The sequence below is a fragment of the Ambystoma mexicanum genome, chromosome 2q, assembly GCF_040938575.1.
Source record: "Ambystoma mexicanum isolate Mex_15411 chromosome 2q, UKY_AmexF1_1, whole genome shotgun sequence".
Classification (NCBI taxonomy): Eukaryota; Metazoa; Chordata; class Amphibia; order Caudata; family Ambystomatidae; genus Ambystoma; species Ambystoma mexicanum.
Genome location: NC_090924.1, coordinates 700541904 through 700556557, shown reverse-complemented (window position 1 = coordinate 700556557; position 14654 = coordinate 700541904). Strand labels below are relative to the sequence as shown.

The following is a 14654-nucleotide window of genomic DNA, read 5'->3' as shown; positions in this document are numbered from 1 at the left end:
ACAGCTTCCCGGGCGTCGAGCTTCCCTTCTCCTGGGCCATGTCCGGGGTAGGCCTCGGAACTTCTGGAATCCTCCAAAAGCGTAACTCAACGAAATCTTCACCCTTGAGGGGCGTAGAAAACTCTGAAACGGATCCCCGTTGATCGGATGTAGAAACGGTGGAGCTTGAGGCTCTTTTTAACCGAAAAAATGAGAAAAATCTCCTGAAAAAGCGCGAAAACGCACCAAAAGCTCGAGAGCTACAGCACGAGGACTCCCAACACTTGAAAGTGCGGTAAAAATCTGAGGATGGCTGCCAGAGGCGGGGCTTAGGGAGAGGGCAGTCATTGGCTGGGGGCAGTACGACCCAGAGATCAGTGATTGGTTACTACTAAGAAAACAGATCAGAAACGAAACTGATACTGATTTTTTTCTATACCGAGGATTCCCGGCCTGACAACTGGGAATATTCATGAGCATGTGAATCCATGCCAGACCCCATGCTGGAGAAGTTTGTTTCTTTTAATTGTGTCTGACCTATTTTTAATAAGCGTTAGGAAGACTGTGCTTCACTTTGGAAATTATATATTTTAAAACGACATTTTAAGAAATACATGTTTTTATTACTTTTATCTTCTCATAATCCGTCTTTTTTTTGACATTTCACAAACTGTATCCGTCATCCTACAAGTAATTTAAGGGTGCCGTAAAATTCAGGAACTGTTTGTCGACCTTGTATAATGAGAAAACAGGGCTGCGATTTTACAGCGGTTTTCTCATTTTACGACAGTAACAATTAAAAGCAAGAATCTGTATGACTGCAGACCAAATTCCATAAGTCACATGTGACTTTTGGACATGATACCAAAAACCCCACTGCCGTTTATACAGGAGCTTCTTGACACGCCCTCCGAACAGAAGTTTTACAATGAAGTGCCTGTCCCATTTAGAAGCAGCCCATTTAAAACAGAGTACAAATATGCCTGCCCAGAGCGGCGACTATTATGTGGTTCGAGAACTATACCCTAACTATCGAACAATAGAGCGCAGTTCAGTAAAGAATCTGGGAAATGCCTAAGGCGAATGCTGCCACAAGACCTGGCCACATACACAGTGTAGAGCATAAGCAAGCTGTGCAAGCAGTGCAAAGAGAAAACAAATAAACACTTCCAATCCCACTTCTTACATTCTGAGGACTGTGCTAGGAACATGCATATTTCATGACCGGAGAAAAAGACTATAGTATCGAGGCTACCCATTTACTTCGCAATTGTTAATTTTTCAGGATAAGATTAAAGCAATAATCACCATCATATTTACAAGGTAGAAAATATGCAGTTGCTACTAGTAATTGACAAATGTTAAATCAATCAGTCTTAGCAAATAAAAAAATAGTGCCCATTGTGGATGTGGATAGCTGGCAGTAATGCCAGCGGGCGACTGCCTTTTATGCAAGGGTAGGAGCTTGCAACCTGAAATTGTTGACCCTTATGGTAAAGTTTAACGTCTGCTCACATGATGATTGCCTTGCAAGTCTAGTAGTTATTTGGGCATTAACTTGCCTGCAATTGAAGGAGCAAAGGTCATCACACCCAGAACGCATTCTCTTTACCTCTTAACATTAGTCACAGCAAGAATGTCAAGCCCTCACAGCCCCTCCTATTAACGATGTTCATCAACGCATCTTTTTGGGATGGTGAAATCTCCCATGACGTTTAAACAGGAAATGAGTACTCAAATTCGAACAAGGAGGAGACCAACATCCAGGGAGTCCCCGGAGGAGAGAAGCCCAAAGAACAGATGGTCTGAAAAGGGTGTGTACACTTCACATACTCTAAAATAAAAATAAAAAAAATAAATAAAAAAAATATATATTATATATATATACATACACACACACATACATACATCCACACATTTTCTTTTTACTCCCTATTTTTTGGGGGAGTATTTGCCTATTTTTAGGGAGTAAAAGTGGCCAATACACCCCTTCTCTGTAGGGCTGAACCCAGCCATGGGGCTCCCGTGGAGGTCCCTGCCCCGATCCACTTCTTGAAGAAATCCCAACTACTATATCATGTGCTGACAACGCTGCTTGGGCCATAATCAAAACTGCTCTCTCATCTGGCATCTTCCCGGAAGCCTTGAAAACCTCATGTGTCAAACCCCTTCTAAAAAAAAACCTATCTCGACCCGATCCTTGCTTCAAACTACAGACCTCTCTCGAACACCCACTTCATTGCTCTAAACTCTGTGACCGAGCGGCTTACAAGCAACTCAGCCTTTTCTCAGAAGCCAACATGCTCCACGACCCAGCCCAATCTGTCTTCAGACCCCTTCAAGGAACCAAATCTTCTCTTGAGTCCATCTGGGACAATCTAAAAAAAAACAGCTGACTCGAAAGGATGTGCTGCACTCGTCCTGCTCGATCCATCAGCTGCTTTTGACACCATTGACCACACAATTCTCATGGACAGGCTTCACACACTAGGCATCAGAGACTCTGCCCAGAAATGGATCGCATCATTCCTCTGTAATCATCACAAATCATGCTCCTTCCACCTTTCACTTTCGTCCCTCATCCTGTCCCGAAAGAGGACCCTCAAGAAGCCTCCACGTCACCCCTTCTCTTCAATCCCTACCTCAGCCCACTGCCGGCACTAATCCGCACTCACAACCTTTCATGCTATAACTCTGCAGATGATACCCAGATCATTTTCAAGATCCCCAAAACACCAACATCCTCCCGACCCGCCCTCTCCTCCTGCCTCTCTGCAATCGATCACTGGATGACAGGCAACCACCTTCTCCTCAACCCTGGCAAAACTGAGATACTACTATGATGCAATACTGCCCTCATCCCCCAACCAATACCCTGGCCACATGCCCTAGGAGCCCCACTGGCAGTTTCCAGCTCTGTAGAAAATCTGGGATGCACAATGGGCTCAGAGATATCCCTCTCCCAACAAATCAATTCAGTGTCCATAACATTCAATTTACGCACCCTAAGGCATATGTTCCCTTGGCCATTGTACCCTCACAGATTCTCTGCAATATTTGCCATTATTCTCTCCCGCTTAAACTATACCAGCTCCCTCTACCGAGGTGTCCCAGCCCATCAGCTCAGGAAACTCCAACAAATCAAAATTCTGCGGCCAGACTCCTGCTCACTCTCACCCCTATATAACATATTACCCCCACCCTCAACACTACACTGGCTGATCAGCCGACGGGGCGCGTTTAAAGCCATGTGCAACACTCACCACACTGGACCAGAGTTCCTCCAGGACAAGATCCCTCGCTGCCATCCAGTCAGTCCCTCCGATCAGGCTGAGCACTCCTTCTCATAATACCCCCACAAGATTGTGAGGATCTGCCTGCTCCATCTGGAACTCTGTTCCACTACACATCTGCTGCAATGAATGCTACCTCTCCTTCAGAAAGAGCCTAAAAATGTGGTTATTTCCAGTGGCGTCCTGAAGCGTGTGGTGAAAGGGAGGCCCTCCCCCATCTCCACCACAACATCATCACTCTTCCAGACACAGCCGCGTCCCTATCCAACCAAGTTTGCTCTGCAATGTCTAGCATAACACAGATTAGCCATCCACCAACGACAGTGCAAAACTCCCCAGAGACATGACCCAGCAACCCAGGTGGCACCGGCTGTTGCAGCAGCCTGCCTCTCAAATTGGCAACCACAAACCACTATCGATACAACTCAATCTTCCACCGACTACGGACATGCCAGGCTGTTCCTAATGTTGCTAATACTTAATTGCTATGGGTATGAAATGAGTCAGTCGGATTGCTGGGAGTACGACATGTATTGCACTTAGATGGGCTGTGAAGGTTAGAAATGTGTTACACTTGGATGGTTTGCGATGGGTAGGAAATGCATCAAACTCAGATGAATTGTTGGGGGCAGGAAATATATTACACTTAGATGGTTTGGGATGGCTAGGAAATGTGTTAAACTTAGATGGACTGTTGGGGTAGAAAATGTGCTACAATTAGATGGATTGTTGGAGGTAGCAAACTTCTCACCCTCAGATGTTTTTTGGGGACAGGAAATGTGTTACACTTGAATGGATTTCTGAGGCTGGGAAATGTGCTGCACTTTGAAGGTTTTGTAAGGGGTGGGAAATGTGTCGCACCTATATGGATCGTTGGGGAATTGTAATTGCATTGCACCTGGATGAATCTTGCAGTGGCAAACGTCATTGCACTTGAATGGTTTTAGGGGGTAGGGAAGGGCATTGTGCTTAGAAGACCGCACATGAAGGTCAACACGTTTATTGCAACTTGAGCAGTGTAAATTACAAGCACTGCACTTGAATATAAGACTTGCCGATTCTTGGCACTTAGAAGAGATTGGTAACAGAGCATGTAGTGTTAGTCCACCTTTACGCTCAAGATATATACCGGTAACCGTATTTGCGCCTAAAGATCTTAATCAGCATTGGTATCTGGACAGCGCAGTTAGTTGATGGCTGCTAGCAGCGTTTATAAAATTAGGAAGATCTTTCAGTAAGACTTTTGAAGATAGCTGGTCTATGACGCTTTCAGAATCATAGATCCTTAATCCAATGGTAGCCTACCTGTCACCCCTAGAAGAGGGACTAGGACAGCCTGTCGATTGCACTTAGATGACTTGAGGTTAGCCTCTCCATAGCACCTAGAAGAACCTACGAAGAAAACTTGCTTTTTGTCCCCACAGAAGGTTGGATGACACAGCGACATCAAAGTTTAGCTCCAGGTATGTATAAACACACCACTTTGGTGGACATCTGCCACAGGCAAGGCTATCCATCCACACACACTAGAATGCAGCTACAACCTACGACAAAATTTGGTCTAGCAGGAAACAACATTTTTAAGCCTACTCACTCCAGACTTGCCTCAACACCTCTGTCATTGTAATACAGCGACAACCTACAACAAAATTCTGGTTCAACTGGACACAAGTCTCTTGCACTCGCACAGAATCGTGGCCCCCTCCCCCTCTCAGCACCCACCCAAATGCCCGATCTCTTGGGTTGCTTAACGGAGCCGACCCAGCCCATCCAATACATAATTTTGCCCATATACACACTATTCTCAAACGGCATTTGCCATGGTTTGGGGATCACACACTTCTTACCACATGGATAAGATCTATAATATTCAAAAAGAAGATGTATTTGACAGGTGTCTACACCACAATACGGGACAAAAAGAAACCATGATACATCAAATAATCACGTTAAAATGTACTTTTATTATTAAATCTGTAGAGTTTAACACTCCTAAAATGATCAAATTACATACAACTCAATATGAAACACGATGTATAAAACATGTACTTTACAAGACACAAGGAAAACTCATAGTGTGGGTTAGTTGTTGTAGTAATTGCAACGCCTCTCCGTATGAAATTTCACACTGGAGTAGTTTGTCATATTCTAAAATGCAATTGGTATATTTTCAAACCCAACTTGTACAAGATTCTGTCCTTAAAATACATACAAATGTAGGACATTCATCAGGGGTAAAATTGCTTGTGTATTTATAGTGATTATTCTTCTTTCCTATCACTTTCTTTCTGCCAATTCCTCTAAAATGATGAATCCTCCTAGAGTGTGGTCAATGAGTCCACGGTCTGCACACACCAAACAAATTGGTGATGGGGGGGCGATTTCCTTTCAATTGGGGAAGATCAATCCAACACTCCTCTTCCTCTGCAGGAATTGCAGGTAGGTCCTATTGGTGTTGAAAGTACGTATTCCACTAAGGGTGTTGATGTTTTGTGGCACGATAAGATATATATACACGTACACACGTACGTACACACACACGTACACACGTATGTACACACACACACGTACACACACACACACACACACACAAAGAATTTCCCATACTGTGGGCTGCGGTCCCCGAGGGCGTTCTCACCACAAGTGCGTTGAGACTATAGTAATAGTTAGAGGCGCTATACAAAAGACAATTGCAACCCAGGCGTGTTGCCTGCCACAATCCAATCTTTGCCAGATGGTGTCGCTAGCCGTTGCTGGAAGCGGTTCCGCTTCTCCTGTAATCGTAGGCACTAAAAGCAGAGGAAAAGCAGTTTGTTCCCTGAACGTCACATCATCTTCCCTAGACAATCCATGATTCTCTTCTCTATCCGGCTTACCACTGACTATCCCTTCTAATACAGTGACTGGCGTAACATCTCTGAGAAGAACAATACACAGGAATCGCCGGCCTCTTACAGCAATGAGAGATGGTCATGCAGCTTAACATGTCTTGCAGTGTAGTGCCCTTAAATAGTTTCTAGGCTTCCAAACGTCACAAAAGAAAAACACATTACCTTGTTCCACCTTCCCCGGTTGTGTGCTTCAGTATCGAGAGCCCACTGGAAAAGTCCCGATTTGCAAAAGTGTACCCGTCAGCTAATGTTTATGCAGTTGAGCAATACTCTGCTGTCCTCGGTGCGTAAGGAAAACTTGCACTGGCACTGTGGCACCGTGCCAAAGCAAGCACGGGCCAGGCGGCCCTTGGCTTCCAAAAGCAACGCACTAGCATTTACTTTTTAACCTTGTCCGGTTACCCTGCGGCGCTAATGATTAGCACCCGCGTCCAAATGTGGCAGAGAAAAAAGATTCCACTTTCGCAAAGAGGGAATTGTGCATACCGGATGTGTGCAGCCAGAATGGATGCAGGTATGGCAAGAGCGGAAAGGTGGACGCAATAATAGCCAGCACTGACAAAAAGACAACAGGCTTTTGCACAGGCACCTGGCAAGCACTGCTATCATGTGCATTCAAAATCTGTCACGGGGTTCAAATGAAGTATTCCTCAAGCAAGAACGGGAGATGGGATGCGGCCGCAAACATCTCTGAACCTGCGGCCATAGGTCACCATCTCATATTTTCTTGACAATTTAAGACGTTGCATCCCCAGTAAACAACCCTTGTAGTGGCTTAATGACTACTATAGGGATGCCCATACTGCCCTTAGAAATTACTTTGTGGAAGTGACAGTCTATCATAAAACCAGCAGGGTTGCCTTAGAGGACAGTGCCAAGAGCCCACTTTATTTGAGCACTGTATAAAAATAAAATAAAAAATCCATCAAGCAAGAAACACCTTTTGAGTAGGAGTTTATTAATACAAGGACCTTGATCCTGTGGAGGTGAACACACTTTTGTTTGGACCAGCACAAATATACAGATGGTAAATAAATATACAAATTAACTTTAATAGAAGCACTTATACAACCTGTCATGGCACTGTGCTATTGGTCTATAACCACTTTTCTGCGTCTGCACATTGCAAACTGGATACAATCAGAAACAACTAACCAACCTCAACGTTTTGGGTGCGATTTGTAGGTTGCACAATAGCCTAGGCAGTTGGTGCAGTGATCGGCACACTGAGCTCTGAAAGCATACCAAGTAAGGGGGCCACCAAGCGATACCTGCAGACCCTCATTCCTACCAATTTTGGTGTATTCACTCTTCACTTTACATCAACAAACAATAGAACACAGCTACACCCCTCGATCAATAGGGCCAGCTGCACACATACCTACATCGCTCATAGAACACCTCAACAGCCTGGTAGAACGCAGCTATACCCCCACCAAACAATCGGCGTGGCGGCACAAATAATCTCTTACACATGCTCCACGGCAGCCAGCATGCAGACTCCGAGACCACCCTCCTTGTTGCGCACATAACACTGATCTCTCACATCCACTGCGCCATACTTAGCTTTACAATGCAGCCAACCCGCGCAAACCACTCTGGCTGCTCACATACCAAGTGCACCCATATGCTACACTACTTTCTCAACTGATAAAGACCACGGTCCCCGAGGGCGCTCAACCCACAGCGTTTTGAGCTCATACCAAATGGTACATAAGGCGCTAAACAAATGCACTATAACATATATTGCCAGCTATTACCCATTTATTGTTTTTCATAGTGCTAATATGTCAGTCTTGCTACTTTGGTGAGCTATGAGAGCATACAATACCAAATATAGGGACGTTTGGACGTGGCTGACATTGCAGCCACGTCTAAACTCCCTCACGGCAAATTCAAAAGCATAATTCTTTTCAAACGCAGCACATTGGCAGGTAATGTTAACGTGTTGCATTTGAAAAGAATTGTGGGTGTGGGTTGATGTAAACAGCGGCCAAAAGGGGGTGCAACGCTCTTTCTCACCCTATAGTCTTTTCAAATGCTGTCATGAAAAACAAATATATAGATAATTTTTTATATATATATATATATATATATATATATATATATATATATATAGATATATATAAAATTATCTATATGAAATATAGATTTTTTTTTTAAAATCAGACTGTTGCATCACAGCAGTGAAATGCCATCCCAAACACAAGGGCAGTTTGGTCTTGTGGTCAAGTTCCACGCCTCACAATGTTGCAGGCCATGGTTCACGGCTGAAGTAAAGCCTTTTTTTTAAATTTGCAAAACATCCCATTATTTTTATTTTCTGGAGAAAATAAAGAAAGTTTCAGTTTATCCACAAACCATGGCCTGCAAAACTGTGGGGTAGAGAACTTAACGCAAGGCCAATACCTCTATCAAATTTACAAATATGACATGCATATAAGAATGCGAGTTACTGAAGGGAAAATGTGTATGTGTATATATACATACATACAATATATATCATCACGTTATGTCTTTATATATAGAATGCAATTGACTTTTTGCTCCCTGCCATCCAGGGTTACTTGCTTCAATATCCAATGTAAATCCAGTGATGATATATATAATATATATATTTTTTTGTATCATTAAAATTCTGAATGATGGTGGTAAAATATGTAACTTGTACGCAGACATATCACAGGAGCAGTTTAGCCTTGTGGTTAAGTTCTCCGCCTGCCGTCCTGCAGACCATGGTTCGTGGCTGAGCTAAAACTTTTTTTTTTTATGTGCAAAACATACCATTATTTTTATTGTAATGGGAAAATAAAAGAAAAAAAAAAGTAAAGCTCAGCCACGAACCATGGCCTTTAAGAATCTGCAATGGAGGACATAACCGCAAGGCCAAACTCGTATTATTTGAAGGTGCACAAGTAATATATTTCAACACATTAACGCAATACTGTATTAAAAAAAAAAATATATATATATATATATATATAACATTATAAAATGCGACATCCCTTGCGCCAAAAGATCCCTGCGGCGAAATGTCCCAGTACCGAACTGGGCGTGCCAAAATGGGCGCGCCCAAATGTCTCCTACGCCGAAGCGGTCGAGGCGAATCGGCCCGCGTCAAATCGTCGTGCTCCGATCAGAATGCTCTCCAACGTATACACTGGAGCTGTATGTTAAGAGATACTGTGGCCGCTTTTGCAATCGAGGGAGTAATAAAAAGTGTTGTGCTATCATAGTTGCATTTTCCTAGCTACACCTGCCACATACTCCAATTGTCGTGTTGAGGATGTACCAATTTTCATTTGGTCCAGCAGGCTGGCGGCAGTTCGTTTTGCCATGCAAATAGATCAGGGCCATGCTCAAAACATTTATTTAGTAAGAGGGTGTCACTTTTGCAAGAGGTTGCGAGTGGTGTTGAAAGTGGCATTTTTGGCATCCGAAAGGGTATTTCTTAGGGTGCTCTTGATGCCACAGTGCCAAACATTAGAGCTTTCTCTAAATAAAACAACTTTGACATCAGAGCAACATTTTTACTTTTCAGATAGCTTGGATTGTTTAAAGTGCCTGCTGCAGGTGTGTGTGTGTATATCCTGCACATCAGAGATTTGGATTCCATTGGAGACGACTCAACTCTTATGTATTATGTATTATTTTATTTATTTTTGCAGCGTACTGAACTCTTGGGTATTGAGGTGCTAGTTACATTGGGTGGCAACAAATACCCAAAATACAGAGTAGCAAGACAAACAATACAGAGTAGAGATAATACAGGAAACGGGCACGAAATACAACAGGGCGGAAGAGGTGCCATGGTGTCTTAAGCCTCCGTTCGAGGACTAGGAGGGGGAGACAGGTATCCGATTGTCTTAGTATGTTAGCTCGGGGAGTTTTTAGGAGAAAAGACACATTTTTTCTTTTCTTTTTTAACTTTATTTAGTTCAAGAAAATAATTACAAGTCAGAAAAGACAACCATAAGTTAAACAATCAGAGCATAACAAAGTACAAAATGTAGTAACTATATTAAGTCAAATATAGTGAAAAAAGAACAGAAAACCAAAGCACATATAGTCCTTGATTGTCAGTTCACTACTAATCAATTATCCTAAACACCACTTTTTCACCTTACCAACAAAAATACAACATCAAAGACGCAACAAACATCAACCCTCCCCTCCCACTACCCACAGCCCAAAGAAAAATAAAAAAAAGGATAGACACGTTTTTTCTGAATGTCCAGTAGGAGGTTTCCTTTTGCAGGTTAATGGGGAGATTGTTCTATAGCTTGGCGGTCATGACGGGAAAGCTCTGTCCTCCTGCGGTCTTTCTGGTGAAGGTGGGCACTCTTAGGAGATGGCGGTTCGTGGATATTAGAGGACAAGGGGTCATTTCTCCACCCGACGTGAAAGGTAGGACGGGGCAGTGTTTGTGGTGCACTTGTGTGCGATGGAGAGGCTCTTGAATTTAATCAGTTCACGAATCGGGAGCCAGTGGGCTTCCTTCCTGGCTAACATGGTCGTGCTTGGACAAACCTAGGGCTGCTCGGAGGGCATTGTTTTGGATGGTTTGCAGCTTGCACAATTTACGTTCAGAGGTTCCTGCAAAGAGAGCATTGCAGTAATCCAGATTGACTCTGGAAAGGCTTGCTGGCGTTCAGTAGTATTGTGGTGTAGACAGCGGAGGAGGCAATGGCGTTAACCCGGCGAGAGAAGTCAAGGGTGGTGTCTAGGGAGATGTCCAGGGTTTTGGCTGCAGAAGATGTATGGATCCGGTTGCCGTCAATGTCAAATGCTTTGTAATCTGGGTCTATGCTGCAGAGGGTGGAGTGACAGCCTACAATGAGGGTCTCAGTCTTGTCGTCGTTGAAGCTTAACTGGTGGGTTGCCATCCAGTTTTGGACAATGTCATAAACTGAGTTGGTCGTTGCAGTGTCCAAGTGGTAGGTACCAGAGAGGGGGAGGATGATTTGGGTATCGTCGGCATAATTTGTGTAGGATATGCCAAGGGCATGCAGATGATCAAAAAGGGGTTCAGTGTAAATGTTATACATGGTTGTGGAGATGCAGGATCCTTGTGGGACTCCACAGGTTCTGGTGTTGGTGGGGCAGCATGGTCGTTCATCCTTCCCAAGTCATGTCATGGAACGGCATCATATTTGGTAATAATGACCAATACTATTACAGCAATTGGTACAGTGAGAAGAGCTTGGCACATGGAAATGGGGTAACTGCATGGAATAAGTGTTTAATGGTTATTGCGATTATCATACAGTTCACTTTTCTACGCTTTGATGCACATTGCTTTGCAAGTCGTACTACCCCATGCAACAGAATGACTCATAGATAGATACTAGATAGTGCTCTTCATGTCCAAAAAAGGTTTTTACAGCATGTTAAAACTGTGGTAGATATAACATGTTAGTGACTTAAAGTACAAGAAAAACATTTTCACTGAAGCACAAACTTTCAAATTCAACATGCCTATTATTCACATAAAAAAACACTACATTGTCATTTTCCAGCTTTACACAAACTATACTAAAGCCAAAACGGTAGGCCTTGTGAATGCTTCTTATATGCATTCAACTGCAAGAACATTTTTCTGCATCTTTCTGTTTGATAGGAGTATTTCTGCTTTGGAAAATAAACCCTCCGTCTCTCCAAAAAAAGAAAATGCAATGTTTTTTGTTTGTTTAAAATCATATAATTTGTTTTATTTTGAGTTATTACATCGTTTATTTTTAATGGCATCAATACGACGCTGGAGACCCAAGTGGGTTAGATATAATAAAATGACGCCACCCACGTTAAAAAGTAGATCTTTAAATGGTTTAAATTAAGAAGTAGCAAAAAACTAGGCTGCAAGGCATTCTCCCATATCGGACAGATACTAATTAAGCAAGCGAGGACAGAGCCCTGACAAAGGCCTCTAAACGTAGGAAATTATTTTGTCAAAACCCCTTGCCTATTCAATCAAATTGGCAGGTAGGTATCTGAATGTATATGCATCAGTGTAGCTAAAAGTGTTTTCAGAATGTTCAAATTATACATATTTCCCTTTAAGAGTGATACATTTACAATAGCAAACACCTCTGAAAAGTCAGCGCATGCAGCAGAAATATGTAGTGTGTTTGCAGTCCAGGCTCTCGGTTGTAAACTATTCATAGTAAAACTGTTTAAAGTAGTGCCCATAGCCCTTCATTTGTTGCTTGCGACTCTTCTTCACCTGAATTGCTGCTAGCCACCCGGTGAGTGCTCTGTGCATTGTGCAGTCCCCATATCTGCTCTCCAGCTCACCCGCCCCGCAACTGTGGTGCTCTCCATCTCTTCAAATTGCTACTCCATCACCTTGCCTACCCTGCTCTCGAAGCCTGGAAGAAATAAATGTAAGCAAGCACTCCTGTCTTCAACCTAGGACTTCCCATCGCCGACACCTATGTCAATGCTTCCTGCAGGCAGACTATCACCGACATCCTCTTTTGTGTCCCCTCTGCGGACTTATGGACTCTCCCCTTTTTCTTCCTTGCCCATTAATGGTGGATCCAGATGGGAAGTGCTAGTGGCACACTTATCATCTATCATCTAGGTGCATCATTAATGTCTACCAGAATGACACCATCATGGCCCAGGGCTCTCAGCTCAACATCCTCCTCCTTGATAGGAGTCTTCCGTCTCTCATTAACTTCCTCCCTTCTCTTGCCACTCCTCCTTCTGCCACCCCGCTGGCCTCCTTTGCCCCCACTGACGGGTGTACCTCATCCCTGTACCCAGCCTCGAAAGACCTTTAGAAAGGTGGCAACCTACTTCACGTAGCTAACCTCATTCTTGCTCTGCTGTCAAATGCTCCTCTGACATCTGTCACCTTCTTGAAGACTTTGACCTCAATGTCCTCGCTCTCACTGAGACGTGGTTCAATGCCAGCTCTGTAACTGCTTTTGATACTCTCCTTCCTGAGGGCTACAAGATCCTCTCCAAGCCCAGGTCTAACTTGTCTGGGGGCGGAGTGGCCCGTGTCTTCCCTGAATGGGTCCCTGCTTCTATCATACCCACTCAATCCTACTCTTCCTTTGAATTTCTTGTCTGCAAGCCTTGCATCTCTCGTATCCTCTAGCTCACTCTCCCTACCATCTACAGGCCCCCTGGGCTGACCTCCCTTTTCTGATCTCTACCTCTAAGCCTCTCCTCCTCGGAGACTTCAATATTCACCTAGGCTCTCCTGATTCGGTCACTATACTCCGCAACCTCTGCGACTCTCTTTCCCTCACCATTCTTCCCTCTGGTCCAACCCACTCAGCCGGGCACACCATAGGTGCACACATCTCAGCCGATATCTCCCTCTCTAACCCTCTCACTACCCCTCTCTCCTGGTCTGACCATGCTCTCCTCCCATCTGGAGCTCCTGGGCTCCCCAGCTAAGCTTCTGCCCACGCTGCCAGTTTCCTTCTCGATCATTCAACCGATGAAGCGAGTGTCAGTAGATGCTTTTGCCACCTCCTTCATCCATCCCCCACTCCTGCTATTGACTCTCACATCGACTCAGCCCTTGCTAACCTCTGCCTCTCCATCTCCAACACCCTTGACATCCTTGCCCCTGCAATGAGGATCTGCATGAAGCCTGCTTCCAAGTGCACCAGTTGGTATGATTCACACCTAGCCTTGCTGAAAAGCAAGTGCAAAGTTGCTGAACGAAAGTGGTTGTCTTCTAGCACATCCTCTGACAAACTGGCCTGTTGCCTGCTCCAAAAGCAATACAGATTCTCCATCTGCCCCAAGAAACAGGCCCATATCCATGCCCGCATCTTGGGGGCCACAAACAATTCAGCTGAACGTTTCAAAATCTGTAAGGAGCTTGCCAATCCTACTGCAGTCTCCACTTCACTTCACTTCCTTCCCAGGCCCTCCGCATGACTTTGGCCTCCGTTTCACTACCGAATCTCAGAACATCCTGTCCTCTATCCCTCCTCCACCTCCACCTGCACCTGCACCCAGGTCTTCCTTGGCCCTCCTTTCCCCCCACTCTCCTCCTCACCCATACCGCCTGATAAGGTCAGCAAGACAGTCTGCTCTATGAAAGTCTCCTCCAAACAGGTGCTTCCCTGCTCCTCTAGAACCATCAAAGAACACATTGCCTCTCTCGCTCCCTCCTTGGCCAAATGCTGTAACCACTCTTTTGCCACTGGCCCCTTCCCATTACCCCTCAAGCTCTCCCTTGTGCACCCCCTTCTAATAAAGCCATCTACAGGCCCTACCTGCCGGGCTAACTACCGCCCTATCTCCACTACCCCCTTCTTGCGTAAACTCTCGGAGAAGATGGTCACCTCTCAAGTAATCCATCACACTGAATCTGTTGGCTGTCTCCACGACCACCAGTCTGACTTCAGAGGAGCCAGAGGCACAGAAACTGCTATGCTGAACACCAGTGATGAGGTGCTCTCAAACATCGGGTCCAACTCTCCTTCCGTTCTCATCCTCCTCGATCTGTCCTCTGCCTTTG

General features: G+C 44.5%; 1 protein-coding gene across 5 annotated transcripts in view; it reads right to left on the bottom strand.

Annotated features, from left to right (window-relative positions):
- GALNT11 (polypeptide N-acetylgalactosaminyltransferase 11) overlaps positions 1-14654 on the bottom strand; it is a 982259-nt gene that overhangs the window by 756821 nt on the left and 210784 nt on the right. Inside the window, exon 1 of one of the 5 annotated variants that reach the window (XM_069647916.1) lies at positions 6326-6445. The exons of the other annotated variants lie outside the window; for them this stretch is intronic. The gene's annotated coding sequence lies outside the window, so the exon portion shown is untranslated. Of the gene's footprint in view, positions 1-6325; positions 6446-14654 lie in introns of those variants that run through there. 5 annotated transcript variants of the gene reach the window in all.